We start from the raw sequence: 26,197 nt of genomic DNA, 5'->3' as shown, positions 1-26,197 counted from the left end.
CCACAACCACGTTGTTCGCATCGTACCACTCGATTGCCTTTTTCCCATAGTGGCAGCTCGCCAAATCCAGCCAGAACAGCACAGGTTTATTATGTTGCTTTAGGAATGGTAGCAGCTGCTTTTCCAGGCACTCCTGGACGTAGATCTCTTGATTTATGGTTCCATTAGTAATGAAAATGCCGCATTTTAGACCACACGTGCATATGGCCTGCCAGACGAGATATTTTTTCGGGAACTTCGATAGGTTTGATGGTTTTGAAAATTTCAGCCACCTTCCCTTTTCCTGATGCGGTATAAAACTCCTGTCCCGGAAGCTGCTTTAAATCCGCCTTTACATAAGTTTCGTCGTCCATAACGACACAGTCGAACTTTGTGAGCAGATTCGTATACAGCTTTCGAGACCGCTGCTTTGCCGACGTGTTTTTTTTTTTGTAATATCGGTTCGCCACCTTCACCTTCTTAAACGTCGACAACCCGGCTCGTTTCTTGGCCCACTGCACAGTAGTATGGAAGACATTGAGCTTGCCAGCGACGTCCCGGATGGAGAGGTTAGGATTCCGCTTATATTTCACCGCCACCTTCTTCGTCGTCGCTGCCACGTCCGGATTACGATTGCCACCGCTTCCAGGCTTCCTTGCGGTCGACAGACGCTCCCCGAACACTGTTTAACGTTTGTCACGGTCGAATTGGCCACATCCAACAATTTTGCCAACTTGTATTTTCTCAACTTCCAAATTCGTTCTACACACTAATCCAGTCAGTAAGGTTTTACTGGGTTTTTTTAAATAAAATTTGTCTAGTTCATTGATTCCTTACGGATAACGGTCATTTGAATTTTAACCGACTTTTTCAGCAATTCAAAAACATAGTTAAAAAATAGCGACTCATGTGTATACGAATGAAGGCAGCAAAAATTATTTTCTAGGAGCGCTTCTTTTGTTTTGAGAACAATTAGTGTAAATACTCATAAAACGTGTTCGTATAGGCTATGTTTTGTATCTTATGAGCTAACAAACGTGTTATTGATTTGTGCACGGTGAAATTAATGATATTATTGGTGTTTTGTGCCTGATAGAACGGAAATGGCCGATTAAGACGAAGTAGCGCCCTATGTAAAATATGAAATATTATTCACCACAGGTTTGCTTGTCATATGTTTGAAAAATAAGCAAATATTAATTGCTAGAAAATAAATATACAAAAAATATTAGCACGGATCGGTAAAAACTATTATATTATTTCATAGTCACACGATCAGTGGAAAACAGTGAATGTTTCGAAAATGTTTTAAACAAACAGTATTTCTCATATTTTGGAAATTGCTTAATTGGATAATATATTGGCGTACTGTGTATAAATGTGTCTCTTATTATGTATAATATTGGAAAAAGAGTGTGCTCAAATCAACCCGCATGCTCATTATGCCGCTTTCTCCCTACTCTTGAATTTCCACTGGACGATAGTCAAAATTCGCATTTAAAAATTAAAATACACCAGACAATCATCACGATAACACCACACACTACACGAATTTTCAACTCGATACTATGATCGTTCAAACAAGCGTACACAAAAGCTATGCATGAACTCGCAATGGTAACTTCATCAAGCAACAAGTGACGTGTAACCGAACCAAAGAACCAAACAAATGGTCGTCAAGCAACAAATTGACGTTTGTGCCACCGGAGTGGTAAAAGTCTGACTTTTCTAACGACGTGCTTATTTTTAAAATCTGAGGGAGGTAAGCTTCTGAAAAACGAATCCAATATGGTTTTTCCCTCGGTTTTTCCTAAATTTTGGAAATTTTCCAATCCCATATAGTAATTTTAATGAATCAAGAATACGCAAAAACTGTACACTCTCAAAAATTGTTTAAGCTGCTGACCGTTTCTCCACTTTCATAACAAGAACTTTTGAAAGGATTCAAAAATGTGGTTTTTGAGTATCTGCACATTTGGAAATTATCGCTGACTGTATGATTTACCGAAATCTCAACAGCAGAACTGTTCGGTAAAATGTAGGCAGTTCACTGTAATTTGTTAAAGCTACTGTTATACAAAACCTCCACAGCAATCATAAGATTTTATCGTTGGAATAAGGATGAACATGTTTTTAAATAATTTTAAGAAAAATAGGCTTTAAAATAGGTCAAAGTTTTACCAAACGTACTGCTGTTGAGATTTTGGTAAAAAAAAAAACCAAATACGACATTAATTACTGAGCAAATTGCAGACCAATTTCAGTGAGAAATGCTCATTCAGCTATATTTTATTTTATTTTCTTATTCAGACTTGCGAGTTAAAACATGTTAAAAAGCTAAGGAACTTGTAACCGTGATACTAGGTGGTGTAGGACAGATTTGCCATCAGCGACAGTAAAGTTCACATTTTATTTTCACGCCAAACAAACACCATCACACCAAAATGCACCATCAAAACGTCGTCGTCGTCGTCGTCGTCGTCACCATCGTTATACTGTCACCGGTGGCAAAAGTTTATGGTTATTAAAACTTTTATGACAATGGTTCCGTTGCCTCTTCTTCATTGACTAAAAAACGCTCAACAAAAACAATGCTCGATTGTAGGAAGTCCATGCCACAGTCCAATAGCTGATAGTTGTGAGATGTGATTTATGTACTTGCATGAGAAATGCAAAGCAAACGGATACCCCCCCAACATTGACATTAACCGTGAAACTTGAGTGGCAGAGGTGCAAATTTGAGAAGCTCGATGCATCATTTATGCTGCTGAAGTTTAGGCATGAGTGCTTTGAAATTCTATACGGTTGTGTCAGTTTATTTCTGTATTGAAAGAAACACTGGTTAACGGTAGGATATCAACTTTCGTCTGCTTATATTGTTGCAATCAGTGCTGCACAATTTCGACAATACACGGTGATACTCAAAATTCTGCTTTGGTCACTCGTTTGAGCTAACAGTCATTGTCAAGGCAAACCATGTCAATTGTCAGTGGCATTTTTGTCAGTGACGAACATGTGCTGATTTGTTTATTAGCTAAATTTAAAATTAAATTAAATGGCTTGAGGAAAACAATTACATGGAGCCATTAAAGTGAACAAGCATCTACGTCTTGAACAGCTTGGATAACAATAATGTGACTCAGAATGCAAGAAATTACCCTTTCTGTTACCAGGTGAATCTTTGTCATTGACGAAAAAATGAATGAGATTTTGACAAAGATTTTTTTGAGGATCAAGTCTATCATTGACTATGTGAAAAACAATTTTGTCAATATCGTGCAAAAGTCTGTCAATGACAATGACAAATCTCAGCACTGGTTGCAATACGTAGCTTCCGACAACGATCGAGTGAAGTAGAACTGTCACTCACCGAAATTTTCAATTTTTTACTTTTTTACCTGAAAGGTTTTAACTTTGGTGCTTGTATAAGTTTGATATCGGTCTTAGTAATTTTTGCACTTTTCCATGTCTATTATGCCGTCAACATAGTGTTCTTTGAGCATTTACACAGTTAATAATTGAAAGCTTTCTAAAAATGTACACACTGTGCACGTGACGCAATTTATATTTGACTGACAGGATGAAACGTAAACAAGCGTGTCGTGTAATATTAAGTGCTTTGAAACGCTGAGATGATTGTGATTAGTTTAAATGAATTTTTGGTATTTTAAGCTTGATTTTTTTGTCATAAGTTGCCCTGTAATATCATCTTTTTTCTATAGTACCGAAATTTACAAGAATTTTTCGTAGTGTGCATAATGCATTCATATATTGCGTATGTGCATAATGCATTCGTGTATTGCGAGGTGGTTGGATTGATTATAATCAATCCCGCCACCTCGCATGCAATTGCAACTTTAAAAAGGCTGGCGTTAAATTACCAACGGACCAACAACACACCGAGTATTAAATGGTGATCGCACACCCGAGTGAAATCAAAACATTGCCACCAATTCGTTCACGGAGCCAAATTTATCGCAGAAAAAAACACATTTTATTTTTATCGCGTTTTATATGCATATGCATCGTTTATTTGAGAAACAGATGAGGAAAAGCTTTTCAAACTTTGAAATTTTAACTGTTCACATCCCAAAAAAAAAGTTTGATTATTTATGGAATGACTAAATATTGAAACAAATACACATTATAAAACCATCAATAATATCATGATTAAAATAAACAATCAGTTAGATTTTCAATTAGTAACATTTAATTCATAAACCGTTACTTGAGTCCTACAGGCAAACTCGATTTATATGCCGCATTTATAATTTTCCTGCATTATTCAAACTCATACAAGCCGGTGAAGAATTTGATGAGATCATTCTTCAGCGTCGTTATTGCGCTTCAGTCGTTCTGCTCGTTTTCCTCCTGGCGATCAGTGACTGAATATGTAATTGGATTCCACAGAGAATGCCGAACCTCAGTGACGCGAGTGAAAGGAACACTTCACCAAGATTGACTGTTGAGATGCATTTGAAGTGATTGCGTTCAGTATTCAAGAGTAAAAATTCTATTGTTGGCAAATGCCAATAAATCAAAACACCACTTCTCGATGAATCAGACAGTACTACGCCGTGCTTAAAGAAAAACACTGTTAAACAACCTAAAGGGTAAATTCATTCAGTTCGACACGAACGATTTGAAAAATATGTATAATTCAATTGACTATAGTTACCGTACAATGGAGTCAACTTGATCACTACATCGTTCAATTTTCGTTTGCCAATAAAAAAATTTCATGATATAAGTATAAGTTAATTTGATTAGTATTTCATTAAGTATTTTTGAATAGTACTTCTAAAACGTTTTCTCTATATACGATGCATTCTACCACTCTGAATGCACAATTTTGTTGAATATATAAAATATGCATCTTTTAACTGTTCCCAAAAATCCTACCAGAATTAAAATTTATTCTGATCCAGTGCTCGACGAAATTATTTATTTTAGGTACTTAATTTCAGTAGCTTAAAAATGATTGTAAATTAAAAACTGATGGTGATTGCTTACATTTGGGCGTAATTTTGAACTATTTTGCAACAAAATATGCAGTTTTTCGTAAATCACTTTTTTTTGTAGAAATTTTAACACCAGATTCAGTGAATACAAATTAAATAGAAATGCTAACTTCTGAATATTGTATTGCATAAAAACCCGGTATGATCAACTTTTCACCTTAGAATTTTTTAATCTACACCGGATACACCGATCTGCGGTCCAATGCGAGAAAACTGAAGAAAGAAAAATGTGGAGTGTATTAGTGAGTAAAATGAAACATGTTGAAAATAAATAAAAAAAATGTTACCCGAATGGACTCGAACCAGGAACGTTGCGATTATCAGACCTGTGCTTTCTCCACTCCACTTTTCATGCTTCGACTAAAAGCGAGTAAGAATCGCTCATTTGCTCTCATACTCGATTTCGTTTGCTTTTTCTGCTGAACGGAAATTCGAGAGAATCGTGGCAAGTGTGTGCGTCGTTCTACAATGTTGTAAATAAAATGTTTGTTTCGCTAGTTGAAAGCGTAGAACACGAAATAAAAGGGTAAAAAACACCTACATCGTCTGTGAGTTCAACTTATATCATTCGCGAAGGATGACTGGAAATGCAACTATCATTCGATGTAATGCATTTTTGGACTCCGTGTTCATATGAAAAGCATTTGTTAGTACAGGTTTAAGAGGTATTTGTTTATGTGCCAAACACATGTTTGGAAAAATATTCAGGCTTATCGGTAAAAAGTGATCAACTTGCCCCCGTTTTACGGTACTTTAAGCAAGTGCAAACGAGGGGAAGAACTCTTCACTATACTCACGCCAGTATGCTGCATAAATAAAATCCATTTATAAGGTGGCTTGCTTCGTCGGCAGAGGGATGCAAAGAGGTTACGTTACGCAAGGAAGGTCAATGGAACATCATGCAATTGTAATTACATATGCACAAGTAGACGCAAATTTTACACTTATATATGCTACTCAGGTTCTCATTCATAGCTAACTACAGTAATGACCCGATTTTGTCAGTCCTTCCACGCACACAGCAAAAAATAAATTTTAATATTACATCCAAGAGGATGCACTCATGTCGAAAATCGCATGTAATTTTATGGCCACAAAATAAACAAATGCAGTAAAAGGAGCGTAATATCATTTCGTGCACTGAATTAATGATAATTTGGTCCTTTTTGGCAAGTAATATTACACCATATTTCTGACACGTCCACTGAAAAAGTCCATGGATTTCTTAAAACTTAAGAAAATATTTTCAAAAAGGCTGCTGTCAAAATAGATTCATTACTTTATATATCCTAAACCATACCTAATGGTATAAGTCTGTTCTCGTACTTTCATTTTAGCTTTTGCTGTTAGTTGCTGCTGCATTATGTAAGTTGCTGTAACAAAATAATATGGAGCAGAAAGTAAGTGTACATGCTTTTACTTTTTGCTATACATAATCTTAGAGAAAAAGTACAGGAACAGTCTGTTTTAGAATCATATTATTAGTTTCGCAGTTTAAAGAAAAAAATCACTGATTTATTTTTGTAGAATAATTAATTGTTTTAGGCATCTAAGATAATTGAAATGACAGAATGTTTGAAAATTCAATGTTGCAAATACTCACACTTCGATCAGTGTTCGAAAAATCTTTCTCAAATCTCATTCATTGAGCACTCCTGAGCGGATAAACTCACAAGTGAATTTCCAAACAAATCTCACGTTTGAAATTCTCATGCATTTTCACGCGCTCACACACAACGCCAAAAATTCATTACATCTCTAAACTCATAAAGTCTGGTCAAACGTCAATTTATAGTATGGAGAAGAATGTTTTGTTAGTTTCCAACAAATAGTGCAATGAATAAAGTCAAAAGACAATAAAGAAAACAATGTTTGAGCCGAAAAACTCATCGGTGATTTTTGCGCAGCTGAATTTTGCTAGGCAAAACTCAGCGAATATTCTACATCTACATTAAAAATGGAACATAGGGGAAATGGGTGTAATGTCGGCCTAAATGCCCCTAAATTTTCAATAGCGACCAAACATATCGATCAGTACAGCCCCAATAACGCGTTCATCTAGATAAAATTGATAAATAGCAGATTTTTAGTGATGGGCCCAATCTTAGATCCATAGGCCAACATTAGAGCCATTTTCCCTACATTTCATCAATTTTAGTGCACTGGAACTATTTTAAATATGTGCGATTACATTAGCTGAAATCGACATCATACCGCCCCTCGGTGAGACTTTGTAAGGGTGCGAGCTGTCAATTCGTAAGTTTAGTGTCAAAACGCGAAGTTATTATTTTGCTTTCAATCTTGATTTAAAAATCGTAACAAATATTAATAAATATTTGTGCTCAGAAATCGAAGCTTATTCAGATGTATGTATGTATGTATGTAAGGTAGCCACCATCCCTTCGAAGATCTTGTCTTGTATGCAGCTCTACTTAATAGCAAGATCAATTTGAGCTACCGATCTGAATTCACAATATCGCTGTATGAAGGGCCAAAAACGGTGGGGTGGACCCGTAAGCAGAGGCACTTACGCGAAATCCACGGGAATTTAAGAATCTCCTTCCAACGATACGATCCAACAAATCGAATAACGCAATTCGCAATACTTATTAAGCTTCCTACAGGATGATTTGTTAAGAAGGGCGCGTCAATCTCCATGAAACTGTTGGAGTAGAATTCACACCATCACAATCGAATCGGTAGGATAAAGAAAATGATAGTGTTTATTCCCTCCTAGACTCCGGTTGTCATACCACTCCAATCGTCCAGTTCCAGGTCAAATGATACCCTGATGCTCCCTCCCAACCCAGTATTTATTTATATATATATAGTAAACATATGTAATGGAGAAATGAAATATATCAGAACATTAAAATACGTAATAATGAAAATACATTTATATGGATAAAAAAAAACTGGTATTCCGCAATGAAAATAATAATAATTTTACATACAATAAGAAATCGAAGCTTGTTCAGATGATGTAATAACCCGTATATTTTTTTTAATTAAAGAACCCAATTCGTGTTACGTGAAAGAAACAAAATCAGTTATTTAATGTGTGTGTTCATTCAATCAGCAGTGGTGTTATGGAGAAAATCCATTTGCAACTATTTGTTAAAGATATGATAATTTCAAGCAGCTTTAGCTCGGTGGTTAAAATGTGATAGCTTTATTGTAGTTCCAGCAACCCATTTCAGAATGTCTGGAGAATCACGCCCATTCCAAGAACATTAGCACATACAATAAGCCCCGCGTGTAACCACTACCGATATCAAATGAATAAAGGTAATGTAAACACACTTGCTGATCTCGAAACATCTTAAATCTGGCACGTACTTTGTAATATTTTTTCTAATTGATTTATAATTTGAAAGAGCTAACCAATCTCCGGCGTAAGCAAACTCCTTGTTTTTCACTCGCGATAATCAATAAAACTTCTCGTTTATTGCATTACCCCAACCGAAAGCACCGATGCAATAAAATCGAGTTTCATTATATCACGATTAGTTTATCCAAGAGACACATCTGCTTTAGTAAACAATGTATTTGATCGTCGATTTGGCCTAAACGGCAGCTCACCCACGCATGCCAACACTACCATCAGATAAGGGAATTTTCCCCCTATCAGATAGTGATGTTAGCATGCGTGGGTGAGCCACCAGTTACGTCAAACTGACGATAAAATGCATTGTTTACAAAAACAGACACGTCCCTTTCAAAAAGTAATCGAAATATCAGTGCCAACATTTCAAAGGGGCGTAATTGCATTTGTAAACAATGGCTTTAGCCATCGATTTCTCGCGAATAAAAGCTCACTCATGAAAAATAATGACACCATTAGGTAGAGGAATGTTTCCTCTACCAGATAGCATTGTTATTTTGAAGAGGTAAGATTTCATTCGCGAGAAATTGATGGCTAAAGTCATTGTTTACAAAAGCAATTACGCCCCTTTGAAATGTTGGCACTGATATGTGTACAAAAAATCAAAGAAAAAAATGTAGCACTCAGAAATCAAAACGAGGCAGAAAACACCTGTCCGTAGCCTTCAAAACTTTCTTTCGTGGGTATTTCCCCAAAGGCAGAACGCTAGCAGTAAGAAACTAAAAAGTACGGAGGCGGAGCACCGAAACAAAAGGTGAGAAAATTCGACCGACGCGACAGCAATTCAACTACGCAAACCAATATTTTGGCACCGAATTTTCACAATTATTCACAATATTTTTCATTGGATGATTATCACAATTCAATTGATGAATTAACACTATTAAAAATTGATCCTACTGCTTTAAGCCTGGTACGCAGCTGAAAAGAAAACGGAAAAGTAATTTTTGAGGATTTTTCCCAAAAGAAAATTTGACAGCTATAGTCTGCTAAATTTTGAGATTATAGCGAGATGTCGTCAAATTGTAAAATCAACACTTATTAGTGTTTATGTTGTTTAAATGCATCCAAAACATCAGTTTTGCAATAAACGCCAACATTACCTAACGGAATAATTGATCAGACCATTATTCCGCAAGGAAAGTGAAATTGCATTTAGAATGCGCCACCTTCATGTCGATCACGATACTAATGTAATCGATCTTTCCTTTACCGATTTCTTTTGAACTGCGTACTGAGTCAAGAAATGCTAAGGAAAAATAATTTCGTAGCACGTAAAAATGTTATTACTTTTTAGCTGCGTACCAGACTTAAAGTTAAAAAACACGCGGAAAATACACATCTATTGAGCTGTCAAATAGCAAAAACAATCGAACATATTACGACCAGCAACAGAAAAGTGCGTATCAAGTTTTGCGACCGAAATTCCGGAAACACTTTTCCAGCCAAAACAACACTTTAATTGGCTTGGGAAAAGTTTTCCATATTCCATGATTCTGTTAATTTGCATTCGATTGGCAAGGAATGGACTATCTTAGTTTTGTTTATAAGAATTAACTCCCTTTTCAATTGGTCTTCAATATCAGGAATTAGTTCCCTTTATTGCTAGATGGAATTTCTCTCCGCTGCTATATAGGGTAAATGTTGGCTTCGGCACCCATTGACTGTTTTCGGCAACCAAAATTTAAACGTTAATTTCACTATGTTTTCCCATCAACGCACTTCCCTGAATGTGTTCAAACGATTGTTTAGCCTTTCAGCTTCAATCTGATTATATTTGAACGATCGAGCAATCCAGTAATGCTACATTTTTCTTCAAATAAAGCATACGCACTACAAAATGAGGTTGATTTCGAGTTGCCGATAATAGAACAGCTGGTTAACACGCAGTTCTAATGGGAAGGTTGCCTAAGAAAAAGAGACTGCCGACAATAGTCACACTCACCTGAGAAGTTTGGAGCGTTGTAAAAACGCTTTCAAAACGTTTTGAAAAATTCTGTCGATTGGAATGGATAGAGAAGCAAGCAGCAGATGAATGTAAACAAACAGACACATCATATATGTGCGTGACGCTGAGAAAATGCTAGTAGAAGTGCAGACGCTGCTTAGATTGACGAGAATACGTAAATTCCCCTATCTCGATTTTTAAATCAAGATTTAAATTTTTGATCGTTAACACTAAATCTTTTCGTTGACAGCTCGCTCCCATACAAAGTCCCACCAACGGGCGCTAAGATGGGGATTTTTGCTAATGTAATCGTACTTATTTAAAATAATTCCAGTGTGTCAAAATTGATGAAATTTTGGGTATAGCATCCATTTTTAATGCAGATAACGAATATGTATTTACCTCAATACCCCTTAAAAACCCAATTGACTAGATAATAAACAAACACTGCCAGTTAAACGAATCATTATATATGCAATAGTTTCATTTCATAAGTTCTAAGTAAACTTTTTCTAACCACTCCAATCAAACCACGGACGTTCTGCAAATGGCCAGTATTTATTCATTCAATACATTAAATTATTTTTAATTTCCCTCTTGCTTTCACTGTTCATCTTCACCTGAGCTCATCTTCTGACCGACCAACACACAGTGAGTGGGTCAGTAGTTCTGCGTGTTCCCCCTTTCTCTTTCAACTGAATCGTCTCTGGTGTGGTATCTATAGGTATCATCCATGGACGTTTCTGGGATGCCGCAGACGTATGTGCCGCTAGGGTGGCTCTCTGGGATGCAATTTATTATCACAAACAAGCCTTACCGCCCGGTTGTTTTAGTGTTCAAAAAAGGCGTTTTTGAAGTGCAATCCACTGCAGTGGAATACATTGGAACCATTCAACTACGTGCAAAGCAAGTCGATGCTCATTTTTCAATTATTTACAACTAGGGTAAGTGTACCAGTTTTTATCATAGTTTCCTATTTGTGCCATGCCTTATATAAACGATTAAATCATAATCTTCGTGCGTTTTGTGGGCGATATGCATATGTACCGCGATGGATAAGATTTGAGTCATCAATCTTAGCATAACTTAAGATCTAAATAAATCGTGATATATCATGTAACATGTCCAAAGTAGGTGCGTTTCCCCTACCTGTTTTTGTACAGCGCTGCGTGTTTTCCCTTCTACAGGCTAACCGGAATGCTTTTGCTTGTCTGTGGTCGGCAGCTCATTCATGTAGGTATAGGTGCAATGAAACGAAAGAACAGATAATAATAATAGTTGAGTGCAAATTAAACCCAACTAGCCGCACACGAAAGCTGCCGGCAATGTTCCTGTGGGAAACAAGCAGGGAATGTGCACCTTACTACAGAGAAGAGTCCATTTTTATGTCGTTTTTGCTGATACTATCAGGGCAATTGTTTGAAAGGAATATAAATACCATTCCTGGGATAGGTGGAATCATTCATCTACTCATTGATTTGAGGTATGGATAGAAAAGAAAAAAAAAACGCATTCATTTGTCATTTCAATTGCTACTGTGTTCAGTGACAGGGCGACTCTAAAAACACCCGAACAACATTTGGAAAGGCCTTGCAAAAGGCCACCAAAGGTTTCTGTCGCCGGCGCCGGTGGTGTAGTGGTAAGCGTGACTGTTTTCTCACCCCAATCGGTCTGAGTTCAATCCCAGCCGAGGTCGGTGGTATTTTTCTGAGGCATAAACATATCTGGTCACGTCTTCCTTCGGAAGGGAAGTAAAGCCGTTGGTCCTGGCCCTCGGCGCCTAATACATAGGTGCCACAGTCGGAAGAAGTGTTAGTTTGTTTACTAAAATGAACCATGCCCATTTTGTTATGGCATGTTTGCTATAAGAAATGCGCCTCGTGTTTATTAGCGAATTTCACATCAAAGATTGATTAATTGAGTAGGAAATCAGTTTGGCACGGCATTTGTGACCAGCATACACCTTCCGGTAGTATGAAACAGGTCAAAAACTGTTCAAATCCGGAGATAAAAATTTTTGTTTTGAATTTCTGTTTAGCAAAATAGTGAACTTTTCGTGAACATTAACGGCAAAGAACTCACCAACACTGGGAGACCGTGAGTTCCTGCCCACCTGTCATAAAACCGTCTTGGTCCCGGCCCATGTGTGTTGTTGAATGGGTGCGATATCCTACGCAGGTGTGGAAGCTGCCTTTCTGCACATTCGATTGCCGTCAATGGATGACAATCGATGTCCGTCGGTGATTGGCACTAGATTGCTGAACAGAGACCGACGTTAAATAAAGGAAAGAAGAAGAAGGTTTCTTTCTATCAGTTTTTAGACTAAGCAGCATTTTTACCTGTATCAAGAAAGAGATACTTATCCTTGACAGATACGCGTATTTCGTCTACAATGAACATACTTCTTCGGTGTCTTGTACTAAGCACTGAGCATTTTTAATCAAATTTTCCTGATTCGGGAATGGTCCCAGAACGGGTACTCCCAAGAAAGCTGTCAAATGTGTTTTGGACTAAAATTCAGCATGCGTAATTTTTATCGCAATCATTTGTTTACAAACTTAATTATCGGTTGTAATAGCCAACTTTGAGCATTTTTTCCTCCGTTCGGGACCTAACACCATTTCGACCAGCAATTTGATCTATTGTAGTATTTCCCGTGTCCTTAGTTTAGTGCATGTCGTATTACTCCATCACTATTTAGAAATGATGAAGTATTCAATTTTTTTACAGTTGTCATTCTTGCATTTATCGCAAGGATCTGACTCTAATTGAAAGGTCCCACTATATATACCCTTCGGAGTGTTGAAACACCCTCCAAAGGCGCGCCCCTTTGTCAGTCAAAATTGGATTCCTTAGCAACAAAAGTAAGGAATGACACCGATAATGAAAATGCATCAGAACCCTAGTCTTAACCACTTTAAAACTAGAGAACAACGAATAGAAGATTAGGAATCACATAGATGAAGAATTATTAACACATTTTTCCTTGTTTCCAGATCATCCTCGGTGGACAAAGCCGAGTCTTGTCACTATCAACGAGGCATAAAAAGTAAAAAGGACTAAGATGTGTTTCTTTGATTACTGAAAAACCCTGTTCCCCTAGTTTAAAGTAGTCAGGACTAGGAATCGGTGGTAGATCTTACATCCCGTAACGTACCACGAAAAGGTGATCTACCCACGTTACGGGGCAACTACTACTTTGACCATAGCCTACATTAATGTCACGTTTGTCATTGCGTCAAACCGATTTGTGCAGTTTATTTGTTAACAAAATAGGGGAATTTACGTATTCTCGGCAACCTAAGCAGCGACCTTCTTTCTATAGCCTTTTTCTCTATGAAACGCACACATATGCAGTATTGGTTTGTTTACAATCTTTTGCTGCCAGCTGCTCTAACAATGTCAGTCGAAAGAATTGTCAAAAACTGTTTTGAAACGCTTTTACAAAGCTCCAATCTTCTCTAGTGAGAGCGAGTATTGTCGGCAACCAGTTTTTCTTCGGCAACCGTTCCATTTGAACTGCATGTAAATCTGCTGTTCTATTATCGGCAACTCGAAATCAGCTACAATTTGTAGTGCGTGTGTTTCATTTCAAGAAAACCTTGCTAGATTGCTTTTGCTCAGTGGTAAAAATATAGTCAAATTGAAGCTGAAAGCATAAAGAATCGTTTGCATGCATTCAGCGAAGTGTTTTCGTAAGAAAATCCAGTGAAAATAGTGTTTCAATTTGGGTTGCCGAAAATAGTCTGTCATGCCGAAGCCGTCATTTCCCCTACATAATTTTCACTAGCTTTCGAAAATTTCTGATACATAGGGATGTGATGTTTGATGTTTTGTTTTAGCATGTACGGTAATAAAAATGATCAAAATAACCTTTTCTATGCAATTTTATTGGTCGGAAATAAGCTAAAAAAGCCTTCAAACATTTTAATTTTGTTTTTGGATATAAATAAATATTATATAGGGGAAAAGTTGGCTTCGGCAATACCTTAACCTATTATCGTCAGGGGGGTAAACAACGTCCTTGAGAGCTCAATTTTGGCATGTGGATACATTGTGTTTCAGAGCAACTATTGGCCAAATTTGAGTGCTCTAGGACTTTGTTTACCCCCCTGACGATAATAGCTTAAGGTATTGCCGAAGCCAACTCTTCCCCTACAAGATATAAAACACGTCTTAGAACATGTAATTCGGCAAGCATTTTTCGCAGTTTTGTAATTTGAAATTATAATAAGATTACATTTCTCTTCCGATGGATCTGAAAACATATATCTCGCAAAAATTCAATGAAACTTATGGGAAGAATATCAAAAGATTCGAACTACTTGTCGGTTTTCAATGATGTCCGCCCACGCCCCACGCCTTTTCTTTAAGTTTTGACTTGTCATGTGCTTAGGAGGATTTAGATTGTGTGTGTCAAAATGAGCTGAAATTTTGAACTGGTATATATGACCAACTGCACAAATTTTGAGATGTAAAATTCACCTAAAAAATGGGTAGGTCCCGTGAATCAATAGCAACAATGATCAACAAATTTCCTTGCCTAACCGATGATTTAAAATATGAGACTGTACACATTTTTTGAGAGTAGTCTGTTCACTCGGCTATAACTAGGAATAACAAATATCCAAGAACGTCACAAAAATTTTACGCGTACAATATGGACTAAAGAATAGGGTGTTACGATATTGATCCACCAAGCTAAATCGATTTCAAATCAGGTCCTTATCATTCTCCCAAAATATGAGCTCATTTGATTATAAACTCATCCTGCACTTGCCCATTGTGGTTAATATGAGATTTACTATGGGAAAAGTGAACTTTTTGTATTCCTCATCCTAGCCCTTCGCCTAATTGATTCAAAGGTAAGTTTATACAGAGCATGTACAACCGGTTTGCGTTTTGGGCTGGAAAGTCTGGTTGTCATAATTTCGTAAAAATTGGTAGTTTTGTTCCTTATCGCAAAGTATTAGGCCCGTATTTTTTTATTTCGTTTTTTTAGGTTGACCGTTTCCATGTTAGGCTGGTCTAAAAAATCAATATTTTTCAAAAATGGCGTTTTTCAAAAAATCATAACTTTTGAAACACTGGGCCGACTACAAAGATCAAAATATCAAATGAAAGGTAATTCAAAACTTTTGAGAAAAAATGTAATGATATTAAAAATTTGGATTCTTGTATTAAAAAGCATTGATTGAATATGTTTTTTAATGGTTTTCATGGTTTGCAGACAGAGGATGGAATATGGGTCATTCCAGCTCAAGTAGGTACGCCACCTGTGTCACCGATTTAAGCCAAACTTGGCCAAAACGCTTATTTTGGCATTCTGAACAAACGCCTTTTTTATTTTGCTCTGAAGTGCCAAGATCTCTCTCTTGTAGCCCTGGATTTTCGAGATTTTTTAAAATTTCATCTTTCAGAAGAGATTACTCTACAAGCAAATAAGCTATTCGTGATCTTAGAACGTTAATTTGAAGGTTTTTAATATAAATTCTTATAGATGTGCGTTACCTCTACCGGGGAACAACTACTGAAGTCTTTCCCTTCCCTACTAGGATTTCGAAAGTCGGAAATAATTCACGTCTGAACCTACGCGACTACCGAAACCTTTTTCGAGTTGGAGAATACTTCTCCGTTTATTAATTAACAAATTTCTTTTATACTATCCTAAACCTATTTACTAAGTACATAATTTTTGGGCATTCTTACCCTCTCTACTCTCCCTAGCTGCGCGCGTCGCGAGCATATTTTTTCGCAATGTTATTATCACCGGTCGTTCACCGATCGTTTTTTTTTTTTCATTTACTTCATATACTTCTACCCGTCATACCGTCGCCACCTAGATCCGAAGTGCAGCCTTGCAAAAAAAAATGAATTTGTTGTACCGATAATTGCATTTCACATCCAGGGCATTATTCGTCGCGTATGTCCAGTCAGCTGTTTGTAGTCCAAAGTCGAATGTGTTCTGTTTAAACTCGATGACATAAATTTGCTGCGTCTATTCACCCTCTTGTGGGACGTTGGCCCTCGGGGCTCTGCAGATATACCCAAATTTTGTTTTTGTTATAGTAACTACAGTAAACAGACTGATTACCGACAGGTACCCAAATATCAAAAAATGGCCTATTTTCACCATTTGCGGGACTTTTTATTTCTTGATAATTTGGGCTCAAATTTTGTAAAACTTTTGTACTTGATTTGTTCTCAAGGGCAAATGATTTGTACAAATAGTTTTTGAGATATGACCAGATGAGTGAGTGGTAGTTTTGAGCTTATCTGGTGGAAAATCAATACTATTAAAAAAAAAGTCTTGAATTCCTTCACGCTGATGCCACAATAATATGTGTATGTTATTTTTCACATGTTCTGGCAGGATTATCAATAAACGAAATCATAACTGGCTCGTTTATTTACTTCTGTCCATAATTTAATTGTGGTCCTAAAACTGAAAAATACGCATTCTTTTATTTTGCTCTAAAGTGCCTAGATCTATCTGATTTCATCGTATTTCTAAAGCACAACGTTTTGGCTGTATCCCATAGCCAAAACGTTGTGCTTTATAAGTGCGGCACTTTAGAGCAAAATCAAAAAAAGGCGTTTGTTTAGAATGCCAAAATAAGCGTTTTGGCCAAGTTTGGCTCAAATCGGTGACATTGAGCACAAATTTTCAAAATTCTGTACCCACTTGATCTGAAATTACCCATATGTGTTTATATTTTTCCTTGAAAATTTATGTTTTTTTACACAACATATAAAAAATTCAGCAATGAATTTTTTCTCGTTATTGAGTTATATTTTTTGAAGTTTTCAAGTTTTGGGTTTTCACTCAATACACCTATTCGACTAGACTTGTATGCGTCAGCCAAGAGTCTGGCAACACAATTTACAAAGGTCTCAGGAAAAGAGTCATTTGCTTACTGAGATTCATCGAATCTTTTTCCAAGCTTCAGCAACTTATAGTCACTTCTGATGTGATCATAAATTTTGAAAAACAAAACATGCCCAGAAGCTTAGATTAATATTCAGGCTATGAAAACCGTACGGGAATGATCCAAACAACTGTATATTCGTCAACGAAATCCCAGCAAATTTTATTCAACTTCCTCAAAGATCCATGCATTTCCATATACATATAGTGAAATAGATTTGATTCGTTTCAATTTCAATCATTGTCCCACTTTTCGATTTCACTTTTTGTACTCAACGTTCGATTCATTTATTCATTCTTTCATTTTTGGCATTGTGTGTTGATCGGAAAACAAAGAGTTTTTTTGTTTCTACTTTGCTAGTGTATCGGCTAGTGTCTACTATTTAAAGCGGCCGGCACATTTCAATCAAATGCTCATGTTTATAAACTTCTATAGATGCAACAAAAGCGTAAGGCAGTGTTGCCGATTGAGTAGAAATTGGGATGATCAAGGGGTTTCACATTCTCAACATTTTCAAATCATAATTTATAATATTTAGGCATGCAAGGTTCAACACCTATTGTCAAAAATGTATCAAATCATCAGTTCGTGGAAATGTATCTGTCAACACTTATATTCGGTGCTGCAAGCTGGTTCTGGTGATGCAAAAGTCTCCACGTGAGAGTAGTTTAATCGCGTTTGTAGATGAGTGTCTAGCCAAGTGACCGATATTCGAGCCGGTAACATATGACGACCACCGAACTGTTTCACCGGACAAAACCTGCGCTGCAACGAGTAGATGATGCAAACTAGTACACGACGGTGCAGTGGCGAGTGGCAATGGTCTCTCTCGCACACACTCTTTTAGGCCTGCCCGGACGCAGTGCATGTAGAAGCGGCGTTTGTGTTGTGAAATCTAGGTTGTGCGGTTGTCATGTGCTGCTGCTGCTGCAGCCCATTTTGTCGCAGTGGTTTTCAGCCTAGAAGTGCAGCATCTGATTTAATATTTCAGTATATCAACTCGTTGACATCAGTTTACACTTCTTAGTGGTCTCAAACTGATCGATATTCGGTGTGAATATTAATTAAAAATATTAAACGAAATTTAAGCTTCATCATAAAATTTCCTCATTTCATTGCACTGTTTCCGTGATGGTTGTTTTATAATATTTTCTCGAGGTAAAAATCAGCATAACCAATGGCATAACATTGTTGAAAGAGCAAGCAAAATATTGGAGCTAGTTTGCTGAACAAAATCAAATCACATCATTGAAAGTAAAATTCATCTGAACTGATTGTCTATAGATTTCTTTATGTACCGAATACCAGACAGGATTTTTATCCGGACATTTCATTTTAAATTAAATATTACAACCATTTGGAAACATGATAATTACGAAATATGAGCATGGGCAAACCTATAGGGATATCACGTAGCTTTTGGATATATTAGGTCTCAATAATCAACAATTCAGTGCCAACATTTCAAAGGGGCGTAATTGTATTTGTAAACAATGGCTTTAGCCGTCGATTTCTCGCAAATAAAAGCTCACTCATGAAAATTAATTACACCAGCAGATAGAGGAATGTTTCCTCTACCAGCTAGCATTGTTAATTTGGAAGAGTGAGCTTTTATTTTCAAGAAATCGACGGCTAAAGCCATTGTTTACAAAAGCAATTACGCCCCTATGAAATATTGGCACTGAATTAAAAGAATCCGGATATATGATTTAAGTGTCCAAATTTCGGTGCTTTGCGATAAATATCAGAAAATTCCTTGGAAGAAAGTTAAAGTGGATCATAGAATTTCGCAAGTAGTGGTAATTGTGTACCTTATAGAAAAATATTAGACCCTTATTTTTGATTTCACCATTAGGGTGGTCAAAAAAAAAATATATATTTCCAAATTAACATTTTTTTTTTTAAATCATAACTTTTAAATCACTCGAACTTTATTTCAGATCAAATAATAAAAAAATGATTATTAAATCTATTCATTTGGAAAAATCTGAAAATGAACTTTAATCATGGTTTTACATTGAATAACATGGATTATATTAGGCTTTCATGATTTTCATGGTCTCGGGACCAAAGGCACTAATGCTTATTATATTTTTATTAAAAAAATGATTTTTTTTTTACATAACATATAAAAAATTTTAGTGATTTATGATTTTTTGATTCTGAGCTACATTTTTTCAAAAATATTAAGTTTTGAATAATGGAGCCTCATGGCAGTTTATGAGCAAAAACTAGAATCATAATATCATATCATTACCAAAAAAATAACTGGTAGGTATTCCAAGCCATCCAAGAGTTATGATTGACTTCATTGAACAGTACATACCCAATCAAACTCATGGCTCATTTGCATTATTCAGGACTTATTCATAAGCGGCCTCCCTTAGATCAGCCGGTAATGGCGCAGCTATATAGCAAGAACATGCTGAAGGCTCCTGGGTTCGGTTCCCGGCCGGTCAACGATGTTTCCGGGTTGAAAAACGACTCGACCCCAGAACATGTTATATTTTAGATCAACTTGGATCAACTTGTTATATCGGTAGCAATTGTTCATGACCAAGCATACGAACAAAATAAATCATCACGTAGTGAATGTATTTTCTTGCTTAAAATGCGATATGTGTAAACGAACTCTGACTGCGTTGAAAGCTTATAAAATACGAACCGAATTATTCTTCACAGTTTCGAACGAATTCTTGAACTTTTCCCTTAATACGACCCATCAAGCGGCACACAACGGCAATTTTATCCCAAAAAAATTTCATCTGAGCTGCCGTTTTGATGTCTGTACATTTTACCTTCAGTTTCCTCTTTCCAGTTTCCAGTAGTTTTCAATGCGCCTGAACTGGGGACAATTGGACGGATAGAGGGTTTTCGGAACAAAGTGGGCTCCGTTGTCATTGTACCATTGTTGTACTTCTCGGCTGCAGGGACACAAGATCCGGCCAAATGTGAGTGGATGAAGGGCTGAATTCACTTCTGGAGGCATTCGGTTTTGAAAAAACCATCGAGTTCATCATTTTCTTAGTGACGGAAACCTTTATCTTCTGGCCGCTGCTGCAAATTCCCTGCCAGATCATATTTGGGTGCGAATTTATCTGCAAAAACAAATTTGAATCTGCCAAGGACACCTCCTCGAGCCTTTGCCTTGTAAAGTTTTGATCCTGGAAGCTGTCCGAAGTCGGCCTTTACATAGGTTTCATCTTCCATAAGCATGCACTCAACGGACTTGGTCAGCAGGTTGTCATACAGCTTCCGAGCACGGGTTAGAGCTACGGTATTTTGCTTGAGTGGTCGATTTGGTGGCCTACTGACGCGGTATGCTTTTAAGCCTTCGCGGTAGCGAATATGCTGCACTGCACTACGGATGGCATCATACTTTTTACTCAAATCGCGATAGGACATACCTAAGTTGCTTCTGATGGACCTCACGACCTTTCCATGGAGCTGACGGTTGGCAGTTCTACTTCGGCGTTTACTTTGAGACTTCCGATTCGTTGTCAAGGTTTCCCTGTACGTTTTGAGAACGCGCCATATGGTGTTACTACGAAAATTCAACACTTTTGCCAGCTTGGTCGCCGATCACGATGGATTTTCCAGGTAACTGCCCACGATTTTTTTTAAGCCCCTCCTGCATGGTGACTGTCTCCAAAACAAGAGCGTTTTATGAACTGAAAAAACACTGATATTGTTATTGTTATTATCGACAAATAGACGTCAAAACCTTCGGAAAACGTTCGGAAGAGTTTGTTCCATTCCTAAGTAGGCCATGCTTTACAGGTTGATCAAATATTCATGATTTGGTGGTACAGTTTTGAACATGGTCCGCTGAATGTGCAAGTAGTTTATGCAAAATATGCATAAATTACGTAGCATTGGAGGGAAAAGGAAGCTTTCAGAATTTGTGACCGGCCATGTATTAGATATACACGGATAGAAATCCCCTTTTACCTTCTGGCAAATTTCTATTGCTGATTGTTCATAAAAAGTATAAGTCAACTAATAACCAGATGGCTTGCAAAAAGTTATTGAAGACCATGCGTTAAATAAAATATATAAATGGTCACACATACCGTTTATGAATTCTTATAGTACCTATGTAGTTTGTCTTATGGAATGTATAAGGCTGATGTTTTGGCAAAAATGTATGAGTAAAACACATGAATAAAATAATTAATTTTCGTTTCGTGTAGTAATACGTGAAAAATTGGCAAATGACGTGCTTATTTTCAAAAGCAATGACGCCCTAATCTCGAAGTTCTCCGGAGATGTGTTCGGAAGAGAATGTGTCTGAAGCAATGATGCAAATACTCATTACAGGTAAAAATATGTTTTCCAGAATTATGAAATAATTCGATGCTATGCACATAGTTTTTACTTGTAAGATACAAGTAGAGGTTGCAAAGTATGTGTTTTACACATAAAAACTGTATATATTACTTTCTACGAATCACAATTAGCGATTTGCTTATCGCTTAGAGAGTGAGTGAGTGATCGCTGATTGTGGCTATCAGGAAGCGAAAATGATAGGTTTATGTGTCAAACGCATCTTACAAATAACAAAATGTTCATTGCATCTAATTATTTCATAAAAATCAAAGGAACATTTTTTTAGCTGTAGTGAATATTTGCAGTCTAGGTCTGAAGGATGAAAAGTCGCAAAAGCTGATAGGCAACTGAAGGTCATCGTGATGGAGTGAGCAAATCGGGCTTCCAGCCGGTTCTTCATAAGTTTGAAAAACACAAAAAGGCAGGCTTTAATGGATCATTTGGGTGAGATCTACACACTTTGAAATTATCGCCGACTTCGGTAATTTTTACCGTATTCTCAGTAGCTGAACTTCGTAAAGTTATGTAAAGTTTAGTAAAATTTAGGCTGAATTAGTATGTTCAGTAAAATTTAGGCTATTATGTTTAATTGTGTTAAAAAACAAAAAACATGAAAACTCAACTACAGTGACAACGTTTGCTCATTTGAATAAAAAAAATTTCAGCTGTTGTGATTTCCATACTCAATATCTGAGTGTGTACAGTTAAGAGTGTTCCTATGAATAAAATTTTCGTTGTCAACGTCATCGTTAGTGGCATTGGTCAGTCAAGAGCCACTGCCATGCTAGCTGTAGTGAGATGGATTTAAACGTCACGTAGCAGATAGCCGCTATTTCCATTATACAACAAAAAATAAAACATAACATCAGGAATTTTCATCGAATTCCTTACTTTCTATCATAGATATCAATCCATTAATCCATAATCGAAGAGGAATTCAACCATGAAAGCATTCGAACTTGAGCCCGGCTTTAAACGATTTGATGCCACGGAATCATATATGACCCCTACACGAAATTAACTGTATAAAATCACTGTTTTAGGATAATCATATAGTTTCTGCAACATTATTCAACAATACTAGATATAATTATTCAGAAAAAACAACACTAAATGATATTTCCATGAGCACTTTGATGACCTGGATCTTCAAAACCACATGAAATAATAAACCTGTATACATTTGAAGTGCTTTCTTTAAATAATGATCCTAAATGTTGGATCAGCATGTTCAAAAATACATATCTCAATACAAAACACATAAGCAGGACAAAAGTGGTAGTAAAAGTTTTCTAGATCATCTTGGACATTCGATCTTGAAGTTCTACAGGTTCAATAAATTTTTATACCTTGTCCCAAAGTAGTATACAATGTCTTGATCAAATTTTTTAACCCGTAGATGTCCCAACTAAATGTATGAACCCAAAGGCTTCGTGGGATTCCATATTATCATGCGCGATATGTATTTTTAATGACCAAATTTGTTGGGGTCTCTAAGCTATCCTGGGGATTGGGTCAAGATGCTCTACAGCCTTATCAAACCAATAAGGATAAATAATTGTATTAACAAAATATGGTCCATTCTCCAAGTTGTCCTGGAGTTCAGATTACGAAAATATACTAATTCAACGGAGTATTACGATGTACGATGTCCTGACTAAATGTGTGAACCCTAAAAGCTTCATGGAGTTCCATAATACACGTGAGAAATCAATAGAACTGATTTTTGTTAATAAATCGGGTAAACTGAACAAAGTCTGTACAAGTTCGAAATAAATTTACTAATTATTTGATTTTTTACTGATTTTTTGCTTTTACTGAACAGCTCTGTAGTTGAAAACATACTAAACAAGGGAGGCCTGGATTAGAAATCAATGTATAAAAAGTTAATGTTGTAAATCCGATTTTTTTTGGGAATACCCTAAGTTACTTATTAAAAACCAGTATTAAATTTTTAACAACTTTCTCCAACATAGTTGATATTTAGAACTTTTTTTCCTCTGTTCGGGACCTAACACCACTGTGGCCAGTAATTTGACCTATCCTAGTATATCCAGTGTCCTTAGTTTAGTGCATGTCATATTACTCCATCACTATTGAGAAATGATAAAGTATTCGATTTTTTTACAGTTGTCATTCTCGCATTTATCGCATCAACTCTAACTCTAATTGAAAGGCCCGCTATTTATACCCTTCGGAGAGTTGAAACACTTTGTGTTTCGCCTATCCCAACGGCAGCCCAAAGCCTGTGATGGAAGTAATAGCCAACTTCGTCAAATCACTGGACACGAATACTGTTTATATGATCGCTACATATCGCATTGCGGAGGAGATGAATATCTTCATTAAGTTTAAGTCGGAAGCAAGTATGCATTATGCCTGATGCATATGCCGGAGAAATTGGCTTTCCATTATGCTAATGGAAAAGCAGTGGAGGTACGATTGTCGCTGGCGGGGGACAACGTTCAATACGTGTGAGTGCATGATTTACTACCAGAAGTACCAGATGATGATCTAACGTTGGTGCTACGAAAATACGGGAAAGTTAAGCGTGTCATTCGTGAAAAATTCCTGTTGCATTGAACTTTGATATGTTCAGAGGAATTTCCTCAACCGGAAAGGGAACATATTATATTCGGGAAACAATCTCAAATGCTTTCTATGTAAGGCAGAAGGACACCGAATGAGTTCCTGTCCCAAGACTCGGAAACAGCAGCTGTAGCTTGGAAAATAACCGGATGTGAATAAAAATAAAAGAAAAACTTGATGAAATAGGCAGAGTACGTATGCTTATGTAGTGGCTGATGTATCGTTGAACAGAGGTAGTGAAAATGGACGTGGTCACCCCGGAGACCGTTGCCCAATATTCTGAATCTGAACTGACGGCAGAACATTGGGCGGATCTGGCGGTATATCAAGCGATGGAGGAGAAAAGGAGATGTTAAGAAAATTAAAATAGATTGGAGAAGAAAAATCAAGAACTCAAAAATTGTATTGAAAAAAAATAAATATATAAGTCACTTGGCTCCGTTTAGCTCCAAGAGACAATGAGCCTACCAAATGAATACTATGAAAAAAATGATTAAGGCACATAACATTTATTCCACCTAAATACTTACGGCTTCTATGGTAGTGCAATGATTGCAATAATATGTCAATCACTACCTTTGAAACCAAAAAATGAACCAGTCTTTGGCTGAAAGTCACTCTAATATGAAAAAAAAGATGATTGGCAAATTTTAACATAATAGTGAACCAAGATCGCAGAAAATTAGTATTTTTTCTGCTAAATTTATTGATGAATTGCAATAAAAACTACTTCCAGATGGTGATGATTGTGAAAAGCTGCGAAGAAAAACATGAAATTAATCATTGAAATGCAATTTTCTTAAAACCCGCACAGATTTAATTTTAAACAACCATTGAAACATGTCAGAAATCACTTTTCCAGGCATGTCATACTACATCGACTTTACGACTTCATTTTATTTCATGATGTTATCGATGTAACATGCTACATACTTCATAATAACGTTTGATTTAGCTGAAGAAGTATATAGCTTTATTCTAATAATCAACCGTATCGCGAAGACATTTTTTCAAGTATTATCATTTTCGTAGTTCTTACCTCGAAATGTCGCGATCGCAAAAGTGTTGCTGCAATTAATCAATTGAGGAATAAAACGTCAACGTCAATTATTTTCTTCCTAAGGTTTTCTATAAAGGTTATAATGCATAATCCAAGGTACATATCACTTTCCAAGGCTACTGCTCCAATTTACGATTATGAAAGTTGTCCATGGCGGGAAATGGGCTTCGATGATCAATTATTTATTTTTCTCTCCCACTTCGAATCAATTTGCCCATTCCTCATGGTACCGCATCACGCTGGGGTTGTTCGAAAAAGAATTTCAGATTTTCAATGACGGCTTTGAGCTATTTAATTTGATTAGCAAACACCTTACATTCAATTAATCAGTAGATTTTAAATACGTTGCTCGTTTGGCTTCTTCTAGTTGCAAAAATGAATGAAAAAAGGTTCAAAGCCAAAGCAATCTTTTTTCCTATGAATGTTGAGTCATGCGCCATGATGTTAGAAACAGCTTTCAGTTCCTACTGCAGGCGGATTTCTGAAGTGAGGGTATTAAATTGGCACGCGAAACGTGATTCTGCACAAATCACGGTCCAGAAAATCTCAACGGCAGCCAATCGACTGGAATGGTATATGCCTGCCCCATGAGCTTCAGTGTGGTGACTGGTGACGGCGCTGGCAGATAAAAGTAAACCGAGATGAACCAACAGAAAGTGGGCCAGGAAAAGGTTGCTTAGTGTGGTTTTTTTTTGTTTCTGGTGTTTGTTTCATGTGGCTAAAGCTGTATATATATATCCAAGCGCAGAAGGCGTTGCTGAAATTGATTTTAGGCATCATTGATGTATTCAGTGAAATTAATAGTTCAACCATTTATTAAAGATCTCCCTAAACCACCAAAATGTTCAGTTTGAATGAAATATGAATGGGCGTGTTTAATTGAAAAGTCAATCCTAGAAGTGGATTAGTCAATTATTTCTCGAGCAACGAGTTCAATGCCTCTTACTCAGCCGAGCA

The 26,197-nt window shown here is 36.7% G+C and overlaps 1 protein-coding gene across 12 annotated transcripts in view; it reads left to right on the top strand.

Annotated features, from left to right (window-relative positions):
- Window positions 1-26,197, top strand: part of LOC135701740 (mucin-2) — a 426,987-nt gene that overhangs the window by 55,072 nt on the left and 345,718 nt on the right. The gene's annotated exons all lie outside the window — the stretch shown is intronic.

The sequence above is a fragment of the Ochlerotatus camptorhynchus genome, unplaced genomic scaffold (genome assembly GCF_037179485.1).
Source record: "Ochlerotatus camptorhynchus isolate MF236.1 unplaced genomic scaffold, CSIRO-AGI_Acam_v1.1 ptg000176l, whole genome shotgun sequence".
NCBI classification, from domain to species: Eukaryota; Metazoa; Arthropoda; class Insecta; order Diptera; family Culicidae; genus Ochlerotatus; species Ochlerotatus camptorhynchus.
The sequence above is the reverse complement of the archived record's forward strand: the minus strand, read 5'-3'. Positions and strand labels throughout refer to the sequence as shown.